At 54.9% G+C, this 14052-nt stretch overlaps 1 protein-coding gene across 1 annotated transcript in view; it reads left to right on the forward strand.

Annotated features, from left to right (window-relative positions):
- The first annotated feature begins 1383 nt into the window (after positions 1-1383).
- LOC144732526 (SLIT and NTRK-like protein 2) overlaps positions 1384-14052 on the forward strand; it is a 78965-nt gene continuing 66296 nt past the window's right edge. The window contains exons 1-2 of the mRNA XM_078613933.1: positions 1384-1468; positions 6018-6152. The gene's annotated coding sequence lies outside the window, so the exon portion shown is untranslated. The remainder of the gene's footprint in view (positions 1469-6017; positions 6153-14052) is intronic.

Genomic DNA, 14052 nt, shown 5'->3' on the forward strand with positions numbered 1-14052 from the left:
AGTGCTATTAGCGAGCACCTATAAAAGGCCGGCACGGCAGTGGGTGGCCAGCACGACGCCCGACCGCCTTTGACTCCCGAGGGGCGATGTTTACTACACACCGCAGTTAATCGGCACTGGGTGTTGGCCGCGAGTAGGTATCGAATTCTGTATGCCAGTGCGCTAATCACTACTCGGCCGCTCCCCGCAGACACACACACAACCTCGCGCATAGACACATCGATCGTACGACTGCCTAAGTCGCCACTAAGGAGTGGTGACGTCACCACGGCGCTTGTGCCAGGCTAGGTGTACCTTGAGGTCACGTAAAATGTCTACGGTTCTCTGGCAAGTGTTATGGGTTGACTCAGATCACTGGCAGACAGAATATCGGAATCAGAATATTCATTCATATTGTAGGAACCCGATGAGCTGTAAATCTCTTTTTCACAGATGTCCAGTAGATGCCCAGACAGTGGGTGAGTGAGTGAGTGGGTGAGTGGCTGAGTAGGTGAGAGGGGCAAGATGAGTAGGTGAGTGGGTGAGTGGCTGAGTGGGTGGGTGAGTGGGTGAGTGAGTGGATGAGAAAGTGCCTGGGTGGGTGAGTGGTGGGTGAGTGGGTGAGAGTGTGGGGTAGATGGGAGATGTAATCGGCCCCACCCCTTCGCATTACTCCCCAATGTGCGATGTTTTCTGAGTCTCGAGCTCTCGTCTCGAGGTGGCGCCAGCACGCGCACGAATTTTACCACCGATGCAAAGACAAACATCAACCCCCCGTATCGCCTTCAACAGACTACTGCGAAAAGTGCTGTTAGCGAGCACCTGTTACACGTGGGAACGGCACACAAGGGGGTTTGGGTGGCCGAAGCACCACACCCGACCGCCTTTGTTTCACGCTCGTGGAAATGTTTTCACGCCGCAGTAGGTGCTCATTTGAGGCTGAGTCTACCTAGGTGAGGCCCAGGACCGGTTCATATATTCGTCACTGATGTTGGCCGTGAGCGGCAATCGAACTCGGGTAGCTGGGTTCGTAGTTCAGTGCGCTAACCACTGCACCACCGCTCCCCTCCCCCCGTACACAGATATAGAAAACAGAGTGTTGGGACAAATGCTGTTAGCGAGCACCTATGAAGGCCGGCACACGAGGGGGTGGGTGGCCAACACCACGCCCGGCCGCCTTTGTATCCCGAGCGACACGCGCAAACGCGCGCGCGGCCTCCGCCCGCATTACGAGAGGCAGCGGCCGTGTTGAGCAATCATCCGGCGCGTTCTGCGCGTCATTCTCGGCTAAGCGATTTACACGCGCGATCCCAGCCCCCTCGCACTCCCCCGCCGGTCCCATCCGAAATGGAATGTCCCGACGACGACGCCGACGATCCTCCGACTCGAGGAGGCGCGAGTCGGAGGAGGAGCGGAACGAAGCGGCTGCTACGGCGGCTGCTGCCACTCCAGCAGCGGACTCGGGGCACAGAGGGGAGCTCACACTCACGTGAGGCTTCACACACATACACACGTGTGTACGTACACACACACGTGCACACACACACACGTGTACACACACTCACATGTACACACACACTCACGTGTACACACACACGTGTACACACTCACGTGAAGCTTCACACACACACGTGTACACACACACGTGTACACACACTCACATGTACACACACACACACACGTGTACACACTCACGTGTACACACACACGTGAGGCTTCACACACACACACGTGTACACACACACACGTGTACACACACTCACATGTACACACACCAACGTGTACACACACACACGTGTACACACTCACGTGAGGCTTCACACACACACACACGTGTACACACACACGTGTACATACACTCACATGTACACACACACACACGTGTACACACACACGTGAGGCTTCACACACGTGTACACGCACACACTCACGTGTACACACTCACGTGTACACACACACGCTCACGTGTACACACACACGTGTACACACACTCACGTGTAGACACACACACACGTGTACACACATACGTGTACACACACGTGAGGCTTCACACACGTGTACACACATACACTCACGTGTACACACACTCACGTGTACACACACTCGTGTACACACACACACACGTGTACACACAAGTGTACACACAAATGCATACACACATCAAAACAAAGAATCCCCCGTATAGCCTTCAGCAGACTGTGGGGGAAAGTGCTTTTAGCGAGCACCTATGGAGCCAGGCAAGGCACACAATGGGAGTGGGTGGTACTGATTTGAGGCTGAGCCGACCTAGGCGAGGCTCAGGACCGGTTCACATATTGGTCACTGATGTTGCCCGTGAGCGTGAATTAAACCCGGGGCGCCAGGTTTGAAGCGCAGCGCGATACATACAAAGACACAGTACCCCCATATAGACTTTAACAGACTGTTAGGGCAAGTGCTGTTAGCGAACACCTATGAAGGTTCCATCGCACGCACGAGAACAGACACACACACACAGCCTCCCTGCCTCCACGCTGTCCCTCTTGCACACTGTCACGCACACACACACAGCTTGCCACGGTCTCACACTGTCACACACACACAGCTTACCACAGTCTCACACACACACACAGCTTACCACAGTCTCACACACACACACAGCTTACCACAGTCTCACACTGTCACACACACACGCAACTTACTACAGTCTCACACTGTCACACACAAAGCTTACCACGGTCTCACACTGTCACACACACACAGCTTACCACGGTCTCACACTGTCACACACACACACTACAGTCTGACACTGTCTCACACACACACACACAGCTTACCACAGTCTCACACTGTCACACACACACACAGCTTACCACAGTCTCACGCACACACACAGCTTGCCACGGTCTCACACTGTCACACACACACACAGCTTACCACAGTCTCACACTGTCACACACACACAAAAAAACCTTACCACAGTACACTGTCACACACACACAAAGCTTACCACAGTCTCACACCGCCACACACACTCACCCACTCACCCACTCTCTCACAACAAAGACAAAGATCCCCTGTATAGCCTTAACAGACTGTAGGGGCAAGTGCTGTTAGCGAGCACCACGCCCGACCGCCTTTGTCTCCCTAGTGGCAATGTTTACACACCGCACCAGGTACTCATTTGAGGCTGAGTCGACCTAGGGGAGGCCCGGGACCGGTTCAGATAATTGTCACTGATGTTGGCAGTGAGCGGGAATCGAACCCGTGTCGCCGGGTTCATAGCGCAGCGCGCTAACCGCTAAACTATCGCTCCCCACACACTCTCACACACACACTCTCACACACACACACTCTCACACACACACTCACTCTCACACACACTCACTCTCGCACTGCCACACACTCACACACACACTCTGTTACACAGTCTTCCTCTCGCGCATACACGCGCACACACACCTTGCCATTCTCTCGCTCTCACACACACGGGCACCCTCCACTTTCCCTTCCTCACACACGCGCACGCGCTCCCTCTTCCCATCTCCCTGTGGCCCAGATGAGAGGCGGCGCCGTCGTGGGAACCAACGCGGTCTCTCCCCGTGGAGAGTTCCCCCAACGCGGTCTCTCTCCAGCCGAGCGTGTGTGAGTGTGTGAGAGTGTGTTGAGAGTGAGAGAGTGAGTGTGTGAGAGAGTGAGTGTGTGTGTGAGTGTGTGCGTGTGAGAGTGTGTGTGAGAGTGAGTGTGAGAGTGTGTGTGAGAGTGTGTGAGAGTGTGTTGAGAGTGAAAGAGTGTGTGAGTGTGTGAGAGAGTGTGTGTGTGAGAGTGTGTGTGAGAGTGAGTGTGTTTGTGTGAGAGTGTGTGAGAGTGTGTTGAGAGTGAGAGAGTGAGTGTGTGAGTGAGTGTGTGTGTGAGTGTGTGCGTGTGAGAGTGTGTGTGAGAGTGAGTGTGAGAGTGTGTGTGAGAGTGTGTGAGAGTGTGTTGAGAGTGAAAGAGTGTGTGAGTGTGTGAGAGAGTGTGTGTGTGAGAGTGAGTGTGTTTGTGTGAGAGTGTGTGAGAGTGTGTTGAGAGTGAGAGAGTGAGTGTGTGAGAGAGTGAGTGTGTGTGTGAGTGTGTGCGTGTGAGAGTGTGTGTGAGAGTGAGTGTGAGAGTGTGTGTGAGAGTGTGTGAGAGTGTGTTGAGAGTGAAAGAGTGTGTGAGTGTGTGAGAGAGTGTGTGTGTGAGAGTGTGTGTGAGAGTGAGTGTGTTTGTGTGAGAGTGTGTGAGAGTGTGTTGAGAGTGAGAGAGTGAGTGTGTGAGAGAGTGAGTGTGTGTGTGAGTGTGTGCGTGTGAGAGTGTGTGTGAGAGTGAGTGTGAGAGTGTGTGTGAGAGTGTGTGAGAGTGTGTTGAGAGTGAAAGAGTGTGTGAGTGTGTGAGAGAGTGTGTGTGTGAGAGTGAGTGTGTTTGTGTGAGAGTGTGTGAGAGTGTGTTGAGAGTGAGAGAGTGAGTGTGTGAGAGAGTGAGTGTGTGTGTGAGAGTGTTTGTGAGAGTGAGTGTGTGTGTGAGATTGTGTGAGAGTGTGTTGAGGGTGAGAGAGTGAGTGTGTGAGAGAGTGAGTGTGTGTGTGAGAGTGTGTGTGTGTGAGTGTGGGGAGCGGTAGTGTATGGTTAGCGCGCTGCGCTATGAACCTGGCGACCCGGGTTCGATTCCCGCTCACGGCTAACACCAGTGACGATTATCTGAACCGGTCCTGGGCCTCCCCTAGGTCGACTCAGCCTTAAATGAGTACCTGGTGCGGTGTGTAAACATCGCCACTGGGGAGACAAAGGCGGTCGGGCGTGGTGCTGGCCACCCACCCCCTCGTGTACCGTTCCGGCCTTCATAGGTGCTCGCTAACAGCACTTGCCCCTACAGTCTGTTAAGGCTATACGGGGGATCTTTGTCTTTGTGTGAGTGTGTGTGTGAGAATGAGTGTGTGTGTGAGTGTGTGTGTGAGAGTGAGAGAGTGTGAGAGTGAGATAGTGTGTGTGTGAGAGTGAGAGAGTGTGAGAGTGAGAGAGTGTGTGTGTGTGTGAGTGATTGTGTGAGTGTGTGAGAGAGTGTGTGTGAGAGTGTGTGTGTGTGAGAGTGAGTGTGTGGGAGAGTGAGAGAGTGTGTGTATGAGAATCGAACCGTTCCTGTGCCTCCCCTAGGTAGACTCAGCCTTCAATGAGTACCTGAGTGCGGTATGTAAACATCAGCACCGGGGAGACAAAGGTGGCCGGGCGTCGCTCTGGCCACTCCACCCCGTCATGCGCCGTTCCGACCTTCATAGGCGCTACTCGCGAACAGCACTTGCCCCGACAGTCTGTTCAGGCTACATGGGCGATCTTTGTCTTCATCACATGCGCGTAGAGACGTGAACGGACTCTGGGGAGCGGTGGCGTAGCGGACTGCGCGCTGCGCTACGGACCTGGCGCCCCTAGTTCGTTTCCCGTGACGATTATCTGAACCGGCCCTGGGCTTCCCCTAGGTCGACTCAGCCTCACATGAGTACCTGGTGCGGTGTGTAAACATCGCCACGAGGGAGACAAAGGCAGCCGGGCGTGGTGCTGGCCACCCACCCCATCGTGTGTCGTGTTGACCGTCATAGGTGCTCGCTAACAGCACTTGCCCCAACATTCTGTTACAGCCTATACGGGGGGTCTTTGTCTTTGCACCAGCTCCATACTTTCGTTCTGCTCTCTCTCAATCGCAGACTCTTCCTCGTCTCTCCGCTATTGATGCCTCCGCACTCTCCCCTCCCCTCGAACGGCTGCACCCTCTCCCTCCCTGTCTCCCCTCTCTATTTTTCTACTTTCGCTTCTCCTCTCCTGCATCCCATTGATCGCCTCCCTCTCATTTTCTCGCTACGCTCTAGACTCCCTCTCTCCCTTCCCCTCCTCCTTCCATCACCCTCCCTGTCCACCTCCCACCTCTCCCTCCCCACTCTCTCTCTCATTCCTCCACTCTCCGCTGACTCCCCGCCGTCTCCTCTCTCTGCTCTAATTCTCCCCGCTCCCTCCCTTTCGCTCTCCCGCTCTGCCCGTGGCCGCTCGCAGCACCGGTAGAGGAGCTCGCAGAGTTGCGGAGCAGCGGCAGGCGGGAAGCGGAGACGACGACATGGAGCCCGGGGCTCGCACCGCCAAAGTTCGATACCGAGACGTGGGGAGACGAGGCGCGCTGGCCGCCGGCTGGTACGCAGACACAGAGAGACACTTGAAGACACGGGGGGGGGGGGGGGGGGGACACGGAGGGACACGGGGGACACGGAGAGACACTTGAAGACACGGGGGGGGGGGGACACGGAGAGACATGGGGGGACACGGAGAGACACTTGAAGACACGGGGGACACGGCGGGTCACGGAAAGACACGTCGAGACACGGGGAGGACACGGGACACGGAGATACATGCGGGACATGGGAAGACGCGGGGAAACACTCGTAGACACAAAGCAAGACAGACACCTATACAGAGACACAGACACTCCCGTAGCTACTTAACTCATCGCCAGCAGCCGTGCCCAAGGCACTGCTGGGTGAAGCGCTCGAGCCTCTCGCAGCCGCCACTGCCCGTGGACTCGCCACGAGCAGCACGAGGGGTGAGGCTGCAGCAGCAATGCATCGGAAATGGTGGTTGTGGTGGTTGTGGTCGTGGTGGTGCTGGTCGTGGTGGTGGTTATTGTAGGGGGCGGTAGTGTAGCAGTGAGCGCGCTGCGCTACGAACCCGGCAACCCGAGTTCGATTCCCGCTCATGGTCAACAACCCGGTCCTGGGCCTCCTCCCCTAGGTCGACTCAGCCTCAAATGAGTACATGGTGCGGTGTGTAAATATCGCCACTCGGGAGACAAAAGCGGTCGGGCGTGGTGCTGACCACTCACACCCCTCGTGTGCCGTGCCGGCCTTTATAGGTGCTCGCTAACAGCACTTGCCCCAATAGTCTGTTAAGCCTATACGGAAAGCTTTGTCTTTGGTGGTGGTGGTTGCGGTGGTTGTGGTGGTGATGGTGACTGTGTGGCAGTGTAGTGTGTTCATGATGAAGATGTTCATTATCATGATAGTGGTGAGGTATTCATCACTCTGATGGTCGAGGTAGCGGTGATACATTGGTCAGGACGAGGACGGTGAAATCTCCCATCGTTTTGGCATGTAGACTGTTGGAGCAAGTGCTGTTAGCGAACACCTATTGAGTCTCATCTTCCTCACCTCCCCGACTGTGGCTTTAGGTCTTCTCCACCTTCGGTCGCCCACCTCTGGGTGCCATTGCAGTCTTGGTCACCCGCCCTCCACCACCCCACAGACCGCGTGTCCCACCCATCACGACCTCCTCCTGCTCCTGTTCCCAACCTCCAAGTCGCTTACCCCATCCTCCTCCACCGTACACACCGCGTGTCCCACCCATCACTACCTCCTCCTCCTCTGGTGACACAGCGCAAGTGGGAGCACGTTCGGCGCTGGCCGCAGATGTTCACGGTTTTAATTGCCGGCCGTCGCCCCGGCAAACACTGCGTTGTCTGTTGTGCGTCGACCTGAAACAAGCTACCACACGCCATCAGCTTCACTCACAGCTGACGTCCCAGATCTCGTGTGTGAGGTCATTCGCAACAAGTCGGCCGTTGAGGGCGGGCATCACGGTCGACATTTGCCAATGCTTTGTGCCGGTTCTCCACCAGAGCTCGCCTCACTTGCCCTCGCCTTGCACTGAGCGCTCACGGTAGAACCCGACGCAGCAGCAGCGTCACTCAAAATCTGTTTCGGACACCAAAGGGGGCCTCGAACTGTTACAGCCTCACGTCACTATACACTTCACTACACACTCCTATACACTACACTATACACTACTATACACTTATACACTACACCATACAACTAATATACACTACATTATACACTGCACTACTATGCACCACACTACTATACACTAAACTTCACTATACACTACACTACTATACAATATACTATACCTACTATACACTTCACTACACACTCCTATACACTACACTACTATACACTTATACACTACACCATACAACTAATATACACTACACTATACACTGCACTACTATGCACCACACTACTATACACTAAATTTCATTATACACTACACTACTATACAATATACTATACCTAATATACACTATACACTACACTATACACGACACTACACTGTTACAGCCTCACGTCGGATCTCGGCTGTCGCCCCTCCGTGTGGAACTCTCTAATCCCTTTGCACATCGGCAACTTCAAATGCACTCTGACTTTTAAAAAGCGTCTCAAGGCATCTCTGTCTGTCTGGGTCAACATTTCGAGCAGCCCTAAGCTTGGCTCCGCGCCCCTGAGTTGTTGACTTGTCTGCAACATCTGTCGTGCTATGAATGTCATCATCATTATAATTGCCAATTCTCTCTGTCCTGGCGTTTCTTCTCCTCTTCTCCTCCTCGTCGCTGTCTTCCGCCTTTGTCCAATCCACACTCCAGCACCTCCTGGATCACTCACCAGGCTCATTGTTGAACAAACCGAATCCAGCTGCAGTGTGCACGATGTTGGCAGTCGCCTTCTCACTCGGGTCTCTGTTGGTCCCTATGGGTGTCAAGGGGGTCTCTGTTGCGGCTCAATGAGTCTATATGGATCTCCGTGGACTCTCAATGGAACCACCCTATGAGTGTATATATGGGTGTCTGTAATAATGTGCAGTGTCACATATTGAGTACCTTCGTCGTTCATGCAAATTTAATCTCTCGCGGTCGCTGAGGAACCACAGGCACGAGCAGGAAGGCAGCAGCAGCAGTCAGGCGGTGAGACACTTCCACCAACAGTTGTCCAAGCTCTGCCGTGCTTTATATATATTTAAAGATAATATCAGCCAATCAATGAGCGTTTATACATGTGTCTCTTCCGGTCTCTATGGGTCTCTATTGGTCAGTATGAGTCTCTGAGGCTCTATGAATCTCTGTGTCTACGTAGATCTCTATGGGTTTCTATGGGTCTCTATGCTAATGTTTAGTTGTATATACGGTAGCGTCGTCATTGATGTAATTTGTATGGATCGCCATAGCCGAGGCTCCACAGACAAAGCTGGAAGGCAGTAGCAGCAGCAGCAGCCAGACGGCGAGGAGCCGGCGATCCCAACAATTACACAAGCTCTGCATTTCTCTATATATGTATATACACGAATATGTTTATCAGCCGATCATTGCGTGTTTTTAAACAAGTGCGAGGAAAGGGGAGTGCCCAGACAGAAAAAAACCCACGCACGTGAATCAGAAGGTGCTGCTACATCACCTCCGATTAGCATGGTTGGCTATGTACGGTGAGAAAGAAGTTCAACATACATATATACATTTGATGTTTGGCCAATAATGAGAGTTGGCTTCTTGTGAAGTTATGTGAGTCTGTGGGTCTCTAGGTGAGTCTGTGGGTCTCCGTGTGAGACTATGGGTCTTTATTATGGAAGGCTATGGCTATCTACAGTGAGGGGAAAAAGTATTTGATCCCCTGCTGATTTTGTACGTTTTCCCACAGACAAAGAAATGATCAGTCTATAATTTAATGGTAGGTTTATTTGAACAGTGAGAGACAGAATAATAACAAAAAAATCAAGAAAATGCATGTCAAAAATGTTATAAATTGATTTGCATTTTAATGAGGGAAATAAGTATTTTACCCCCTCTCAATCAGAAAGATGTCTGGCTCCTAGGTGTCTTTTATACAGGTGTAGGGGTTATTACGGGAGAAACGGCGGACGAGAAACACAGGGGTGTCTGCACTCACACACACGGGTGGTCACACTGACGTCCGCATCCGTTATCCCCCACGCCCCCGGCCCTCTGAGGGGATCCCTATAAAAGGCGGGGAGCCAGAGAGCTCGAGGCCAGTTCGACACGAAGCTGACCAGTAAAGATCGAAGACTCAGAGATTAGGCCCTGGGACTCCGCTGTCTCGCTGCCCTTGTCAGGGCCGAGCTGGGTAAGCCAGCGGCGCGGACCAAGAGCTCCCGGACCTCTGCCCTTGTCAGGGCAAGGCCGGCTTAGCTGGTGCCGAGATCTGTGCTTGCCAGGGCCAGATCAGTCAGCCTCCCGTAGCCCACAGAGGAGGACCGGGGAACAGGACAGAGGGCTTAGTACTAGGGTGGGTTTCCCATAGTACGGGTGAAGGGGCCATTACCCCTTCAACAATTGTGCCTGTCACTGAGTTAATAAACAGAGTGTGCCTCAACTCCGACCTCGTCTCCTCGAACTTACTACATCTGGCGTCAGAAGTGGTCCAAGCATGGATACGAGACGGATGGCTCGTGCCCAACACCCAGGAGAGGATGACGACGAGGGAGAGGCGGTGCAAGACGTCGCCGCCGACGTACCTGCACAACCGCTGCCGGCTCCAACACCTGCGGGATCGTCGGAGAGGCTCGGGACGTCGGCTGACGAGTTGGCGTTAGCCCACTCGCGGCTGGCGGAGCTCCTATATGCAGCGGCCGCCATGGTGGAGCAGATAACTCGCCTGGGGCCGGGAGGAGCGACGCGGCAGGAAGATGCACAACGCCCGCCAGAAACTCCCGCCTTTGCGATGGGCAGGAAGCTTGAAATTCCCGCCACGGGGATAGTAGGGGCCGAGGGAGGGGCCCCAGCTCGTCACGCGGGTGGCGGGGCCCAACCAGCGGGCGCCACGTCATCGGCGGGGGCGGGTCGCAGTGGCTGCCTATCAGGGGTTGCCACATCACCACCAGTGGACGCCAGCACCGACCAAGCTGAAACCAGCGCGTCACTGACGGCGCGACCTCCAGTAGGGGCCGCCATTGCTCATACTGTCCATAGACACGGTACGAGTGCTGCGAGAGGATCGGGGACGGAGCCGACATTTCAACAACGCCTGCCGGCCCTGCAGGTGTTCGTAGCAAGCGACGGCGATTGGGGTGGGTTCCAGCGCCGGTTCCTCGCCCACCAAGAAATGGCTGGGTGGACAGACAACGAGGCGCTGTGTGCTCTCCCGGCGATGCTGGATGGCGACGCCCTGGGCACCCTCACCGCTGCTCCCAAGTCAGCACGCTCCACGCTTCAGTCGGCACTGCAGCTGCTGGCCACGGTTTATGGGCCGCCTTCCGATTGTCGCCAGCTCTTCTACGAGCGACAGAAGGGTGACAAGGAGTCACCACTTGCGTATCGCATGGCCCTGCTGTCATTGGCGAAGGAGGCCTTCCCGCGTATGGATGAAGAGGGGATCGATGCGATGGTGGCCGAGAAAATTTTGCTGCTGGCCGATGACTTGGACTTCGTCATCCTAGCACAGGATGATGCGGACATGTCGTCATTGCGGGCTGCAAGGCACATTCATGCCAATCTCATTTCCCAGCAGAGGAAGGCTAACAAGGCAGCTGCGAGACACACCGTGGCGGCGACCACTTCCGAATCTGAGGGGGCGTTCGCTGCCGACCGTTCTGCGGGATGGCGATCTGGCGAGCGACCGGCTCGGGACGTACCGAGCCACCGAGAGCAGGCCAAGGCTTCGGGAGCGCTCGTCGCGTGCTACAATTGTGGCCTCCGGGGTCACGTGGCGTCGGGATGCCGGGCTCCTCGAAAGCGCGGAGCGAGACCTGGGGCTGCAGACGGTCCTCTTCACAAGCCTTCGCAACATCCTCGGGCAAGTCGTGGCACCCCACATGTTCGGCCTGCACGCACACCCACTTCCCTCTCACATGGTCCGACACACGAGTCTCGGGGTTTGGGTGCTGGTGCGTCGGGTCGCGGCTTGTCGGGGAGGGCGCTCCAACTGGGCCAATGGTCCGAGTTGGCTCACCGGGTTGTAGCTGCGTCGGCGGGGTCGTCCGTTGTCACGGGGCATATTGACGGGGTGTAGGTACGGGTACTGGTCGATACGGGGAGCTTCGGCGACTATCATTTCGGATTTGATTTATAATATCCTGCCCGTTCAGAGTCGCCCATTGCTCCCTGTCGACATACCATTTTACGCTGCAAACGGGGGCTCGTTAGGTATTATCGGCCAAATTCGAGCGCAAATTTCTATCAGGGACATTAAACTATCTGGCCCGGTGTTCGTCTCCTCCTCGCTGGCAATTCCGTGCCTGTTAGAGACAGACTTTTTGGCCAAATTGCCCATCAAAATTTTGATTGACCAGCGATGCATCGAGCTTCCATCGGGCCGACGTATAACGTTCCTGCCTTCCACTCCTGCCTTGCATACTGCCTGTGCAACGGTACAGGCGCTCGTTGCTCGAACGGTGTGTGTACCCCCGGGGGCACAGATGCTGGTGCCCCTGCGGTTGCGTCGACCATTCACTAAAGGGGTCTCAGACCAGGGCATTATGCTGGGCCCGTTTAGGGCCGGGGTAAATGGGCCAGATTTGGTGACGGCCCAGACTATTGTTAAAGGGGATGCGGACCCGTTTATCGCGGTCCTAAATGTCGGAACACGGACGGCGGTGGTTTCGCAGGGAACCGTGTTCGCACATGCAGTTCCGGTACCTGCGGAGATGCCGATCATTGGCCAGGTGGCCACCGATTCTCAGTCGCGGCTGCCCTCAGACATTGACGAGGGTTGGCTCGAGGCGCTGTGTGCTGAGTCACCTGACCTGTCCGACTCACAACGTGCTAAATTGCGCACCCTTTTGCGGGAATTTTCCGACGTCTTTAGTAAACATAAATACGATATCGGATGTACCAATTTGCTGCGCCACCATATTGACACCGGTGACAGCGCTCCTATCCGACAAAATCCTTTTCGGTTAGGTCCCGCCGAAAAGGATCATGTCAAATCGGCTGTAGATGACATGTTGACTTCTGACATCATTTCTCCCTCGACCAGCCCTTGGGGTGCACCCATAGTGTTGGTTAAAAAGCACGACGGGTCCCTAAGGTTCTGCGTTGATTTCCGGTGGTTAAATAAGATCTCGGTGGCCGATGCTTACCCGCTTCCTCGAATGGACGAATCGCTGGATGCCCTCGCAGGATCGCGATTCTTCTCCACTTTGGATTTACTCTCAGGATTTTGGCAACTTCCCTTGGACGACGAATCTAAGCCCAAAACAGCTTTCAGAACGCCACACGGCCTCTTCCAATTCAATCGGTTACCCATGGGGCTCCACTCCGCTCCCGTGACGTTCCAGCGCCTGATGGAATTGGTTCTCGCTGGCTTGCAATGGGAGGTGTGTTTGATTTACCTGGACGACGTTATCGTATTCAGTAAGACGTTCGAGGAACATCTTGATAGGCTTCGGGCCGTCTTTCTCAAAATGCGCGCAGCTAAGTTGAAATTCAAGCCACAAAAGTGCCATTTGCTGCGCGAATCTGTAAAATATTTGGGTCACATCGTCGGCCGGTCAGGCATCTCAACCGATCCCGCCAAAACGCGTTGTGTCAGCTCCTGGCCAACTCCCACCTCGGTGGGGGAGGTTAGAAGCTTCATCGGATTTGCTTCATATTACCGCCGGTTTGTCACGGAGTTCGCTTCCATCGCTAAGCCATTACATGCCTTAACGGCCAAAGGGGTCAAATTTCATTGGGGACCGGAGGAGGAGGCCGCTTTTAACTCTCTTCGGGTCGCCCTGGTGGGGGCCCCACCGTTAAGCTACCCCGATTTTTCTATACCCTTCGTGCTCGACACGGACGCGAGCAACACCGGGATTGGAGGCGTGCTGTCACAAATTGTGGGTGGCGTGGAGCGCGATGTGGCTTATGGTAGTAGAGTATTGTCTCCGGCCGAGCAGCGATACTGCGTCACCCGCCGCGAACTGTTGGCTATTGTTTTCTTTATCCAACAGTACCGGCCATATCTGTACGGCCGGCGTTTCACCGTCCGTACAGATCATGCGGCGTTGCAGTATGCCCTGCGTATTCACCAGCCATCGGGGCAGTTGTCCCGATGGCTGGAGATCATTCAAGATTTCGATTTCGAAACAACTTACCGTAAGGGGATTCGCCACACCAATGCCGATGCCCTGTCACGCCTGCCGGTCGCTTCTGATTGCACCTGTTTCTTGGGCTCGGGGCGTTGCAAATCGGCAAACGACGGCCACAATCCGGTCCTAGCGGCCGCCATTGAGGCCCCTTCGGACGTTGACCCTATTGCGGTGGGAGGGAAGGATT

Source organism: Lampetra planeri, chromosome 43, assembly GCF_965212315.1.
Source record: "Lampetra planeri chromosome 43, kcLamPlan1.2.h2, whole genome shotgun sequence".
Classification (NCBI taxonomy): Eukaryota; Metazoa; Chordata; class Hyperoartia; order Petromyzontiformes; family Petromyzontidae; genus Lampetra; species Lampetra planeri.